At 47.3% G+C, this 13,656-nt stretch overlaps 1 pseudogene; it reads left to right on the top strand.

The window, feature by feature from the left end:
* Positions 1-3,704: 3,704 nt before the first annotated feature.
* Positions 3,705-11,265, top strand: LOC145540520 (histone-lysine N-methyltransferase PRDM9-like; annotated as a pseudogene).
* The last annotated feature ends 2,391 nt before the right edge of the window (positions 11,266-13,656 follow it).

Here is a 13,656-nt window from a genome sequence, read left to right as displayed (position 1 = left end):
CATAGACACCTGGCCACTGAGGGTATACTGATAGTAAACTATCATACAAAAACATACTCAAGACACTGGTGGGATGCATGCACAGCCCCCTTTGGAAGACAGTCTGACAGTTTTTTCAGTAACCCCATGGGACAAGCACTGAATTCTATACATGACAAGTGGTGGAAGCCAGGTATCTTACCATTGGAATGTGACGTTACAGATACACAAAAGGAAAGGTTACAATATCCATGTCATGGTGGATCAAGTTGGAGACATCATCACAAATTACCTTTAACTGAATATGTTCAAAGGTAAGCTGGAATACATGTATATATTTCCATGTATTGTCAGCCAAGCATATTTAGCTCCTACATGTATGTTTTAAATATCATTCTCTAATAAAAAGGAACAAGAAACGTCCCTGGTGGCCCGGTGGTAAAGAACCTGCCTACCAATGCAGGGAACACGGGTTCAATCCCTGGTCCTAGAAGATTCCACATGCCCAGGGGCAACTAAGCCCCCGTACAACTATTGAAGCTCGCATGCTCCAGAGCCCAAGTTCTGCAACCAGAGAAAGCACTGCAATGTGAAGTCATGGGATGGCAACAAGAGGGTAGCCTCTGCTCACTACAACTAGACATCTAGCAACACAGACCCAGCATAGTCAAAAATAATTTAATGTTAAAAAAAAAAAGGACAGAAGTTCTTTGAAGAAATGACTGAGACTAGGGGTGAGACAGTAAATATATAAGCCAGGGTAATCTTAAATTATGAGAAAGTAAAGAACGTAAAGACAACTATCAAGCTGTCCAAACTGATAAAAATGAATGATTACACAGTTCTATCTGTATACACTAGCAAATAACAATCTGAAAAGGAATTTAAAAAAACAATTCCCTTTCAATAATATCAGCATTAATAAAATACTTTGCCACGGATGTAATGAGGATGACAAGACAGGCACACTGGAAATTATACAATCCAAGGCCAGTGACAAAGCTTGATTGCTCAGAGCTTTTGTGTCATAAAGTTTTATTAAAGTATAAAAGAGATAGAGAAAGCTGCTGACATAGACATCAGAAGGAGGCAGAAAGAGTACCCCTTGCTAGTCTTTAGCAAGATGTTAAAGGACCACTAGCAGTCTGCTAATTAAATAAAGACAATGTCTCAGAAAACGGCACCAGGCCCCTCACCCACAACATGCATGACATAACATTGGCAGCAGGTGAGTCATCCCGGGCCATAAAATGATTGACATGAATCTTGAAGAAAGGCAGATTTCCAGGAAAATATATAGTTTCATTAACGTAGATTAGGAGAACAAGGTATGAGTAAAACATACTGGTTTGTCAAGTCAGTTCTGAGCCTTTAGGAGGAACCAACTTGAAGACAGAGTGTAGGGTAAACACATAGCACATTAACATAGCTTAAGACAAACATTTCCATAAGAAAAATGCATTGCTTAGCTCAAGGTTTGAGAAAAGTTAAGTTCAGGTGGAGCCAGGAGTCGTCATGGCAACACAGGTTTTTAAGAGAAACCTCCTTTTAAATTTGTATCAAGAAGGGGAAAAAATGGAACACTAGTTTGTTTCCTCCTGCCTCTTAAGAGAGAGATAAAAACGACCGACACTTGCAGCCTATTCCCTCTGTCTGGAGACCCCTGGCCTTCCTGCCTGTTACCCTCTGAGGCCTTTAGGAAGCAATACACAAGCTGACCCTAACATACACGTGGAGTGACAAGGGACTCCAAGGAGCCAAAACAATCACATGAGTCTGCAGTTCAAAGGGCCTCCGGTGTGCTGTGCTAAGTCGCTTCAGTCATGTCTGACTGTCAGAGCCCGCCAGGCTCCTCTGTCCAGGGGAATTTTCCAGGCAAGGATACTGGAGTGGGTTGTCGTGCTCTCCTCCAGGGGATCTTCCAACCCAGGGATCAAATTCCTGCATTGGCAGGTAGGTTCTTTGCCACTAGCACCACCTGGGGCAAAAGTGCCTGAATGGAGATCAGGGAAACCCAGCTAGGAGATGAGAGGAGGCTCAGAGAAAAGGAAGTTGAGGGAAGGAGACTCAGTCACATTCAGAGAAGCCCAGCAGGCAGTTCTCCAGGAAGAAGAGGAGGAGGAAGCAGGCTGGAGCTACGTAGAAGACGAAAGAGGGAACTAAAGCAGGGGCCTCCAACCTCTAGGATCTGATGCCTGATGATCTGAGGTGGTGCTGATGAAATAATAATAGAAACAAGTGTTCGCTCACTCAGCCAACCCTTTGTGACCCTATGGACTGTAGCCCACAAGACTCCTCAGTCCATTGAATTCTTCAGCCAGGAATACTGGAGTGGGCTGTCATTTCCTTCTCCAGGAGATCTTCCCGACCCAGGGATTGAACCCGGGTCTCCGCATTGCAGGCAGACTCTTGACCAACTGAGCCACCAGGGAACAGAAATAGAAACAGAGCGCACGGGAAACGGACGGCACTTGACACATGCTGGGGAGGAGGCTCCTTACAAACGCCGGAGCCAGGGTTCCCGGAAGGATATCCCATTCTCCCCTGGACCGTCCACCCTCTCTGGGTCTCAGTTTCCTCATCGGTAAAATCACGGACAACTGACTATAATTCATTCCTGGAACCCAAGCCCATTGAGAGGGATGGGAAATATTACTCCAAGGCCTGGATGATAGACCAGATTTAAAGAAAAATATGGCATTGCTGCTTTTCAAACAGACAAATACAATCAAGGAAGGAGTCCCTGGCCCTGCGGGATTTGCCTAGGGGTCTAGTCTGGGAAATTCTTACATATCAGGAGATGGCTCCGAGCTGGATTTCCATAAACAAGAACATCCATGCAAAGGACAAGCCTTCAGAGCTCTGTGCCCATCAGCCACAGGAAGAGACTGCCTCCTGACAGCCAGCAGCATTTATGAGTGACCTCCTAAGGCCTTCACCAAACTACAGGGGCACCTCTGGGTTTTCTGTTTCCCTCACTTTTCTGACTCTTTTCTGAAAAACACGCACGTTTCTTCATAGAATGCCACAGTGGAAGGAAAATAGGCCTTCAATTTTTAGACCTCAATTTGCAAAAAACTTGGAGCTTTTGTGTTTTTTTAATTAAAGCACCACATAATTTAAAAATTTTACACGTTCTAATTATTCAGTTCCAAAACACCACACTTATTGCACAGGGTCCCCATGGAAAGGCCCCCCTCTCAGCAGGACAGCCACAGATGCCACCATGAAAGGGCAGCCAGGTGCCCTCCTCCCTTCTTTTCCGCCTGGGTGGCCGCCAGGCTTTTAAATCCATGCACCCTACTAAGTTTCTAGGGTGCAATTCGTGGACCCCTCCCTTTCCCATCCCAGAAGGTGGTCAAGGGCCCGCTGGGCTGCAAACTGCCGGAAGCAGGGCTGGGCCAGCCGGCCAGCGGAAGGGTTGTGGAGTCCCAGCAGGTGAAATCACCAGGCAGGATAAATCCCTTGGACTTCCTGGGGACCTCGCTGCAGGCACTAGGCTGCTTGGGAAAACCACGTGGGTCTGAGCTTTAGGCGACGGGGTAAAGTGGTAAAGACTTTGACCCCATTGGCGAGGCCTTTCTGCCACCGCCAGGTTAGGGGGCTCCGAGACTGTGCCAACAGACAGGGCGGAACACGTGGTTCCCTACTCCGCCCCGCGCCAGAGCCGCAGTTCCCTTACCTGTGGTCCGCACCCCTCCGCTCCGCTCACCGGATGTCAATCGATGCGGACCCAGGAGCCCACGAAATGGGCGTTCCCAGCCGCAATGGAGACCCCTGAGACCCGAGACACACAGCCTAGGAGCTCGGAGGAGGCGCGCTCCGCCCCCGACGCGGCCAGGTGTGCTCCGCCCAAACGCCCGCTCCCAGGAGAGGCCCGCGGGCCTCGCTACTGCCGCCAGGTGAAATCCATCAGCGAGCAAATCCACCCCACCGAGACAACCCGAGCTTTCTATCCGCTGATCTGTCTATAATTCAGGGATAAAACTATGACTACAGGAAGGAACGATGACCTGACCTAGGATGGCCATGATATTCTATAGAACCAGAGAAAATTGGTTAAAATTAAAAAAAATTTCTTGGAAATTGTAAAGCTGGTTCTTTTGCATATGCACCTAAGAACAATTAGCTTGTTAAAAAGCCCTGCCTAGGGCAAAGCTTGAAGTTAATCCTTTCCTTGAAAAATACTGCCCACTTTGCCTGAGAACTCAGCCTTCGGCAAATGAGAACTTCAAGCCCCCCCCCCCCCAAAAAAAGAAGGTCAAAGAGATATTTTAAATCTTGGGCGGAAAACTAGAAGATCTCTGTCTGTCGGTCTGTGTGGTTTTATGTATGTCTCAGTGTGAGTCTTCTGTTTTTTGATAATATTGCTGAAGTTGTAAATGAGTTCTTATTTAAATAATCTAAAGAAAATGAAGCCCTTACAAACCAAACAGTTCTAAATACAAGAAAAAAATGACCTAAATGAATTTTAGATTCACGTGAACTGGGAAATATTCAATATTAAATATCTAGTATTTTTTTTTTTTGCTACTCTAATATAGACACGTCTGAGTCATTAACTTTAAGCATAAAATTTTTATAGTGCCTAAGTTTATTATCGGAGAAGGAAATGACAACCCACTCCAGTACTCTTGCCTGGAAAATCCTATGGACAGAGGAGCCTGGTAGGCTGCAGCCCATGGGTTCGCTAAGGGTCGGACATGACTGAGCGACTTCACTTTCACTTTTCACTTTCATGCATTGGAGAAGGAAATGGCAACCCACTGCAGTGTTCTTGCCTGGAGAATCCCAGGGACGGGGGAGCCTGGTGGGCTGCCGTCTGTGGGGTCGCACAGAGTCGGACACGACTGAAGTGACTTAGCAGCTTAGCAGCAAGTTTATTATAAGTTAAATACTGCTATATTGTTATATCTGTTACAAGCTTGTCAACAAAGAAAGCACCTCTAAAAACAAACAAAAAAAAAAAAAAACTCCTAAAAAATGTAAATGCGATATGAGCTTTTAGATAAACTATTAAAAATAGTTATACTTTAAAATATCTGTCTATAATAGTCTCGATTGAAGGCAGAGGAGAAGGGGACGACAGAGGATAAGGTGATTGGATGGCGTCACTGACTCGATGGATATGAGTTTGAGCAAGCCCGAGGAGTTGGTGATGGACAGGGAAGCCTGGCATCCTGCAGTCCACGTGGTCACAAAGAGTCAGACACGACTGAGCAAATGAACTGAACTGAATTTACAATAGTTTCTCCAGATTTTGGATACCTGAATTTCTATCGTTGTGCTAAACTAAGTGATGACAGTGTATTGAATAGCTAGATCATTTGCAAATAAATTAAGGTTCTGAAACATTCACTATTTGACAGGACCTTCCTCTTACACAGAAACTAAAGAGATGTTTGACTATCCATGAATAGTGTCTGGTGCCATCCTGAGATGTTCAATATAAGAAAGCAAAAAAAATTTTTTTAGATAATATCACTGATACGTATGTTCACCAATCTATAGAATGCCAATAAAAAAGTCAGTTCTTGGTTGCTTAAGGAAAATGTATGTCTTGTTGTGTGAGGAATGAAATCACATTTTATGAAGGAAAAAGTAGTTCTGACTTATAGGTGGCAGTTTCAGAATAGGAGGAGCAAAGGAATGGGTACAGAAAGGGATAAGGAGGTTTTATGGAAAGTGGACCCCCAGAAAAGAGTTTTGTGCCTAGTACAAGTTTTCTTGAGATATTGAACTGCCTTTGCTAATGGATTTTAAGTTTCTTTACCTCTTAAGTGATCTGTTCTAGGTTTACCTTTGAAATCTTTTGTTAACTTTGCCTAAGTGGATAAGTATTGTTTCACAGTGACTTATGTGATCCTACCTGTTATAAACCCTTTTGATATTTATGAACAAACTTTCTTAAATAATTGACTTCTAGCTAACGTTGGGATGCTTCAGAGGGCCTCTGAGACCTCCCAAAGAGAGATATTAAACAACCTGAGTTCATTTGGCCTGTTAAACTGCATGGGAAGTGTTGTCAGAGGAGTGATGAATCTTCTCAAGTTATATTGTATGGTTGATGATACTAATATAGATATCCTAGAAATTATGTGACATTCATGAAAATCTGATATGTTCTGGTAAAATGCTGTCAGTTATAATTCTAGTTATCATATTAAAGTGTTTCAAGTCACAGCAATGACCAGATTACTTTGTCAATTTCAACTTAATCAGGTTTTAAACATGCCTTCTATGGTTTCACACTGATGCCTTTGCAAAAATACTGCTACTTCAAGATATATGGAAAAGACTTTTCTAAGCTTACCCGTAAACAATATTTTTTGTTATCTAGTAAGCTGGTAGCAGACTGGAATTTAGCCTAGTCTCTAGGTTAAGAGAACAGTTTTCTTAGAATGCAGCTTTCGATCACAGATTATGAATTTCTTTACCTTTCAGTGATTTATATTTGTTTTTATAATCTTTTTTTTACTTCAGTAAAGTAAATAAGCATTATTTAAGATTATGGTACATGTAGGATGGATCAAGCTTTCCCCACTCCTGCAAATTCCCTTAAGCCCTCAGATTCTTCTGATGGGACCAAGGTCTCACTTCCCTCCAGAGGGACCATCCAAGCTTTTTATCAGCTGATCTGCCCCTGATATCAGAGTCAATTTGAGCACCATTGGGTCCATAATTTAGGCATCAAACTACGACTACATAAAGGAAAGATGACTTTTTGATGCAGGATGGTCATGATATTCCTTGGACTTCAGAGAAAATTGGTTAAAATGAAACTTTTTTCTTCTTGGAAACTGTAAAGCTGGTTCTTTTAGCATATGCAATTGAAAACATCTAGGTTGTTAAGTCAGTTTTCATTCCAGTCCCAAAGAAAGGCAATGACAAAGAATGTTCAAACTGCTGCACAATTGCACTCATCTCACACGCTAGTAAAGTAATGCTCAAAATTCTCCAAGCCAGGCTTCAACAATAGTGAACTGTGAACTTCCAGATGTTCAAGCTGGATTTAGAAAAGGCAGAGGAACTAGAGATCAAATTGCCAACATCTGCTGGATCAAGGAAAAAGCAAGAGAGTTCCAGAAAAACATCTATTTCTGCTTTATTGACTATGCCATAGCCTTTGACTGTATGGATCACAATAAACTGTGGAAAATTCTGAAAGAGATGGGAATACCACACCACTTGACCTGCCTCTTGAGAAATCTGTATGCAGGTCAGGAAGCAACAGTTAGAACTGGACATGGAACAACAGACTGGTTCCAAATAGGAAAAGGAATATGTCAAGGCTGTATATTGTCACCCTGCTTATTTAACTTATATGCAGAGTACATCCTGAGAAACATTGGGCTGGATGAAGCACAAGCTGGAATCAAGATTGCCAGGAGAAATATCAATAACCTCAGATATACAAATGACACCACCCTTATGGCAGAAAGGAAAGAAGAACTAAAGAGGCTCTTGATGAAAGCAGCTGAATCCATGCAGGCTGAAGAGCACCAATGACAGCAGAGAGAAATAGTTCTTCTATTGCTTCCTACCAAAAAATAAATAAGTAAATAAAAGAGAGAAGAAAGATTGTAACTCTTTTTCTGACACTCAGATCACCAAAGGGAGAAACTGCTGTGAGTATGTGGATAGAAAGGACACGTCTTTGGCCAACTGGATGAGGTGAGTGCAGTGAGTCTGCAGTTTGTAGATGTTGCTCTTCCCTCAAGCCCACACCCCTTTCCTTCTCAACCTGTCTCCCTCAATAGCTTTCACATCTTCTTTCCTCTTTTCCCTCCATATCATGCTTTTTCATTTCAAAAGACATTAGAAAGAACGAAATAAAAATATAGCATGTGCCCTCAAAATACAAGGCTATATGCTGAACAAAACTGGGGGACTTGAAAACAACTTGAGGAGTCTAGATTCACCAGGGACACTTTAACTCACTTAATTGACACTTACCAAGCACTTAATGTTTCAGTTTAGTCAGCGAACTTCATTACTGAAGTAGATCACACAAACCATGTCCTTTTGGAGAACATACTGCAGACAGACATTAGCCAATTGATTTTAGCAACAGTAACCTTAATTTTTCTATCTTTGAGTAACTGCACAGCGCCAGGATAACCTAACACAGGAGACCTTGAGTCCATGTGGGCAACAACTTCCCCAGGCTCGGTTCCAGTGAGAAGTGAGCCCTGAGGTGTGGGAAGGAATGGGGGGCAGGATGGCTGTGAGCATGGCCATTCTCTGAAGGCCTCTCCTTTCACCAGGGCAGGCAGAAAGTGAATAAACTATTACTGTTCTGGGTCTCAAGCTATGTCAGAGCACGCTCCAAGTTTCCATGGGACGGGGTGGGCAAGTGAGTAGGACCCTGGATACACGTGGGGAGATTGAAGAAAAGCCTCGGGAGAGAAGGCAGGCTGGGGTGAGTGCTGAGGGGTGTGTGCTAGCCAAGGAGCACCAAGTCCTGTGGAATGAAAGAGAACTTAATTTAGAGTTTAGGGGAGCTGGAGGTCACCAGCCTCGTGGACAGTCCAGGTGGAGATGAGTCTAGAACTGGGCTCTGGAAAATGACTAATTAAGTAAGGAGAGAAAAGCATTCGAGCCAGGAAGAGGACTGGAAACAGGATCTGGAAATAAGAGTTCACACGGCCTGGTCGAAGGTGTGAACAGAAGGTCCCCATGAGGGGCGGTGGGAACCACGGCAGCCTCAGAGCCTGAAGGCAAGGAGCTGGGCATGGTCCGACCCTGGAGGGCACTCATCACCTGAGGTTTCTTTCCGTCTCCTGGCCTCGACCCCAGGTATGTGAACTGTGCCCGGGACGACTAGGAGCAGAACCTGGTACCCTTCCAGTATCACGGGCAGATCTTCTACCGAACCTGCCAGGTGGTCAGGCTGGGCTGGGAGCTGTTGGTCTGGTACGGGGACGAGTATGGCCAGCACCTCGGCATCAAGCAGGACAGCAGGGGGAAGAGCGAGCTCGCGGCCGGGAGAGGAGCGCCACCCCTCTTCCAGCACCCCAGCCCATCCTGGGGAGCCTCCCTGGTCCGATTCCGAAGCAGAGTACAATCCAGTCTAAAGTCAGTCAAGTCGTCATTAAAATGCCTCAGAATTTGATTCATTTCATATGACTGTTAGGAAAGATTTTTATATTAAAAATGTTACTTCAAATTTTCAAAATTTTGTGCAAAAACTATGTCACATCACCTTCTGCTGAAAGGCTCAGAAGCAAACAGCAAGTTTCCCAGCACCTACCCGCCCTCTCACCTCTCCCTGTTTCTCCCTCATTTCCTCCCATTTCTAAGCGACACGTGTACAGTGATTTGCATTCAGCCACTGTTTCAGTTTGTTGTCATGTGAGCTCATACTCTGTGCCAGACAGGGCTCCACCCACCGAAACAGACAAAACCACTGCCCTGGGGCAGCACAGGCTTCATACCAGACAGGGGCTGGTGCTCTGAGGAAAACAGCGCAGGAAAAGTGCCTCGGATCAGCCTGAGCAGAGGGTGGGGTGTGGCGCAGGATGGTGGGGCAGGGTCTCTGCAGAGATAACACCCCTGGGAAACGATTCCAGGCAGGGGAGCAGCCAGTGCCGCAGCCCCAGGGCCGGGACGAGAGGCCATGCCGGTGGTCGCAGGAGGAAGCACAGAGGGCGAGGAAGGAGGCTGGACCGGACATGGAAGCCTCAGGGCCCGTGTCCACGTGCAGGCCCCAGGGCTCTTCCTGGGTGACACAGAACAACCGTGAGGCTTTCAGCTGCAAGCGGCATGTTCTCTGTTCTGTGACGATGCTTTGGTTCATTTTGGGGAAGAGACAGCAGCGGGGAGTCCCATCAGAGGTCAGTTCATTGCCAGACATGAGGTGAGAGTGGGCTGGCTGAAGATGCACGGGAGTGAGGGTGTGAGGAGTCTGGCCGGAGATGTATTCTTAAACAGGACTTCCTAGTGCATGTTAAATGAGCTAAGACTGAATGAAATAAATGAGGTATGAATACTGCTGAGACTCGAGAAAGGACATGCCTTTATTTTCTGATTTATGAAAAACTCAGAGAGGAGCAATTTGTGAATCAGTTGGGGCAGCAGGAGCCAGAGACCTGTAGTCAGAGGGACCTGGGCCACTCGGTCTCATCCAGTCTGAAACCCACTTCCTGCAGAGATCGGCACAAAGGCTGCTCTTTGAACCAGGAGCCGCAAAGTCAGCTTTACTCACACCTGCTCTAACTACCCCCTGTGCTGCCTCCCATATGCAGACAGCTCCAGGCCAGGTGCCCCTAACTTAATAGACCCTTTCCCCTCACAGGGAGCTGCTCAGGAAGATTCCACCTAAGTCATCAAGAGTCTTATCTCTCAGTACGGTAAAATACTATGACCACGGTGACATGACTTTTCAGATACTTACACGCAGGGAAAGGTCCCTGCAGATCCACCTGTATCAGGAGAGACGCTGCCTCTGATGCTGCTGGAAGGTCCCTAGTCTGGGTGATATGTAGAAAAGGCCCTTGACACAGGCTTCCTGGATTTCTGTAGATGTAGCGAATAAGAATGGAATGGAAAAGTGGACTGTAAAGACACACTTGATGGGAGACAAATTGTGTGCTGTCAACACTAAGATGATTAGTGGGCAGGCCTTCCCATGGCAAACCAGCTACCTGACCAAAGCTTTCTCTTTCAGCAGAACCGAAGCCCAAGATCCACCCATGTGCCTCCTGCTCTCTGGCCTTCTCTAGTCAGAAATTCCTCAACCAACATGTCCAACGCAATCACCCCTCTCAAACCCTCCTGAGACCATCTAAAAGAGACCACCTCCAAGCACAGGATCCCTGCCCAGGCAATCAAAATCAGCAGCAGTAATATTCCGATCCACACAGCCCGAGTGACAAACCTGAGGGTCACGAGGCTAAGGAAAGGCCCCAACCTTTGCTGGAAAGCATAAGGCTGAAGAGGATTTCAAGGGCCTCTTCCTACTCACCCAGAGGACAAGTGGGGGGTTCTGGGGTGCATGAGAGAATGACAGAAGAGCCCAGCACAAGCCAGAAACTGAATCCAGAGGGCACAGGCAAATCATTCATGGGGGCAGGGGTCTCAGGGATTATGAGAGACAAGTACAGAGAGTGTGGGCAAGTCTCCAAGGATAGGTCAAATCTCATCTCACACCAGAGGACACACACAGGGCAGAAGCCCTATGTTTGCGGGGAGTGTGGGCGAAGCTTCAGTCGGAAGTCCCATCTCATCACACACCAGAGGACACACACAGGGGAGAAGCCCTATGTGTGCAGGGAGTGTGAGTGAGTCATGACCAACAAACCACATCTTAGGATTACTGCAGCCACCCCATGCCTTAGCTCTAAGGGGGCCTCAGAGGAGGTCTATGACCCGTTACTGTCCCCAAGAGTATGAGGAGAGACTTCCCAGGTGGTCTAGTGGCCAAGACTCCAATGCAGAGATCCATGTTCAATACCTGATTGGGGAACTAGCTCCCACATGCTGCAACTAAGACACAGTGCAGCCGAATAAATAAATACATAAATAAATATTTTAAAGAAAGAGTGTGATAAGCACAGAATTAATTGATTAAATAGACCTTCCACTTTCATGACAGGAGAGGAGATGGATAAACAGCAGAGGGTTTCTTAAGTGTTCCGGAGATGTTCATGCCAATTGCCTTCGTGGTTTTTTGTACTCCTAATAAATTTTGTCTCCAAACAAATCTGAAGCCCAGACTATGTACTTATTCCCCACTTATTACTGAGAGCAGTGGGGTCCAGTGGTAGCTGAACCCCTGGGAAGGCATAATTCTGGAGCCAAGTCAGTTACGTCATGGTACAGTCGGTTCCTGGGTCCAGGGAGAGGAATCTAGGGTTTGAGACAGACAGGCAAATCTAGGGTTTGCCCTCTGGTTTCCTCTGACCTCTGTGGCCTCAAAGGTGAAGGCCTCATGCACGTATGTGTGTGCGTGTGTGTGTGCCTCACTCAGTCTCGGCCATCTGGTCTTTGCCGCTCCCTCAGGGTCATCACAGCATCTGGACTCCAGATTCGACCACAGGGGTCCAGTTCTCAGCCCTGCCCTCAGCAGCTGTGCGACCTGGGGAAAGATGCTCAGCCTCTCTGTGTCTCTGTTCTCATCTGTGACACACGGTGGAGGCAACAGCATTTTAGTCTGATGCATGAGCACAGGGAGAATCTGGCAGAGGCTGGCTGAGAAGGCAAGCCCCACCTTTGCTGTTTTTTGTGTTTTTTTTCTTTACCCTTTTCTTATTTTTTAATTGAAGGATAATTGCTTTACCGAATTTTGTTTTCTGAATGCCCTTCAGCCCCCACACCTTTCAGGTCTTCAGAGCTAGACGACGAAGGGGCCGTTTAGGCACTCGGCTGCCCTGAGGAGTGGGTGTGAGGTCAGGGGTGCTAAGGGAGGGAGCCCTCCCTTCCCACCACTGCCGTTCCTGCTGAGCTGGGCAGCCCCAGAGACCCTCCACAGACAGGCAGTGCCCACAGTCGTCCGCCTGCCAAGAACAAAGCCTGGAGCTGCGTGTGAAGGAAGTCCCTGTCCGGCCCCCATCCCACCCCCACACGGAGGGCCCTCGAAGCCCACACAGCAGCTTCTCTAAGCACGGGCTTCGTACCTGTGTCCACGTGCTCTGGTCAACACTGTCGCGACCTTGAAATTCTTAACTATGGAATAGTTCATCCTTACACGTCCCTTTTATGAGTGAAGTCGGATGGACCCCAGGGTGTGCTGTGAGCAGAGCAGATACGCACACACGGGTCCCAGGGGTGACCAGGTTGCACGAGGGGACAAGGTGGACACAAAGGCCCCCCGGTGAGTGAAGGTAGTGACCGCATCAGGAAGCCACGCTTGCTTTGACCCAGAACGGAGTGGAGGCAATGGCGTGCTAAAGAGTTGACCACACCCTCCCCTCTGTGAATGACCTCTGCCCTGGCCTGATCCTTCCAGGATGTGTTCAGGAGGCTGAAGTTCGCCCGGTCACCAGAAGACACCAAGGGGAGAGTGGGCCGTGGGATGGGGGGCGGAGGGTGCAAACTCCAGGACTGGGGGCAACAGCCCTCAGTTCCCTCCCTGTGCCAGTCTTCTGAAGCGTCTCTACAAGAACCGTGTCAGTAATAACCACCCACTAGTATTTTCTCGTTTCTTTCATGCTTTCTTAAAGGAACACGTTTGTCTGTGGCTTGGTTTCCCTACAGGAAGGGAAGCCGTATAGAGTCCCCATCTTCTGTGGCTTTAGGCAGGGGCCACGGGAGGGAGAGTTAGGGATGGTGCAGACAGAGGGGCTTCAACTGAAATACGGTGGGGACCCAGAAACTTGCAGGGGCTTCTCACCTGCACCTCCCACTGGAGCTGGGCCTGGAATCCCCTGCAGGCCTGAGCAATTCAAAGCTTCTCCCTCCCCTCTGCTCCCCTCTCTTCCCCTCAAAAAGCTGGCTCCTGGGCCAGCCCACAACACCCCCAAATCCCCATCACCCACAGCCCTGCACAGGCCCTCCCTCACAGAAGTGGGACGACCTGCATGTGGCAGGGATGGTGTGTGACCCCAGAGCTTGGGGTCTCAGCTGACCATGAGCAATGCAGCTGGTGTGTTACACAGCCTCCCAGCCCAGGGAGCTGCCAGCAGCCGCAAGCCACGACCTGAAGCGGGGATGGGGTGGGGTGGGGATGTGAGCTGT

Source organism: Giraffa tippelskirchi, chromosome 3, assembly GCF_054371585.1.
Source record: "Giraffa tippelskirchi isolate mGirTip1 chromosome 3, T2T-mGirTip1v1.2.pri, whole genome shotgun sequence".
In the NCBI taxonomy this organism is placed as follows: Eukaryota; Metazoa; Chordata; class Mammalia; order Artiodactyla; family Giraffidae; genus Giraffa; species Giraffa tippelskirchi.
Note: the sequence above shows the minus strand (reverse complement) of the source record. Positions and strands in the feature narration are given on the sequence as shown.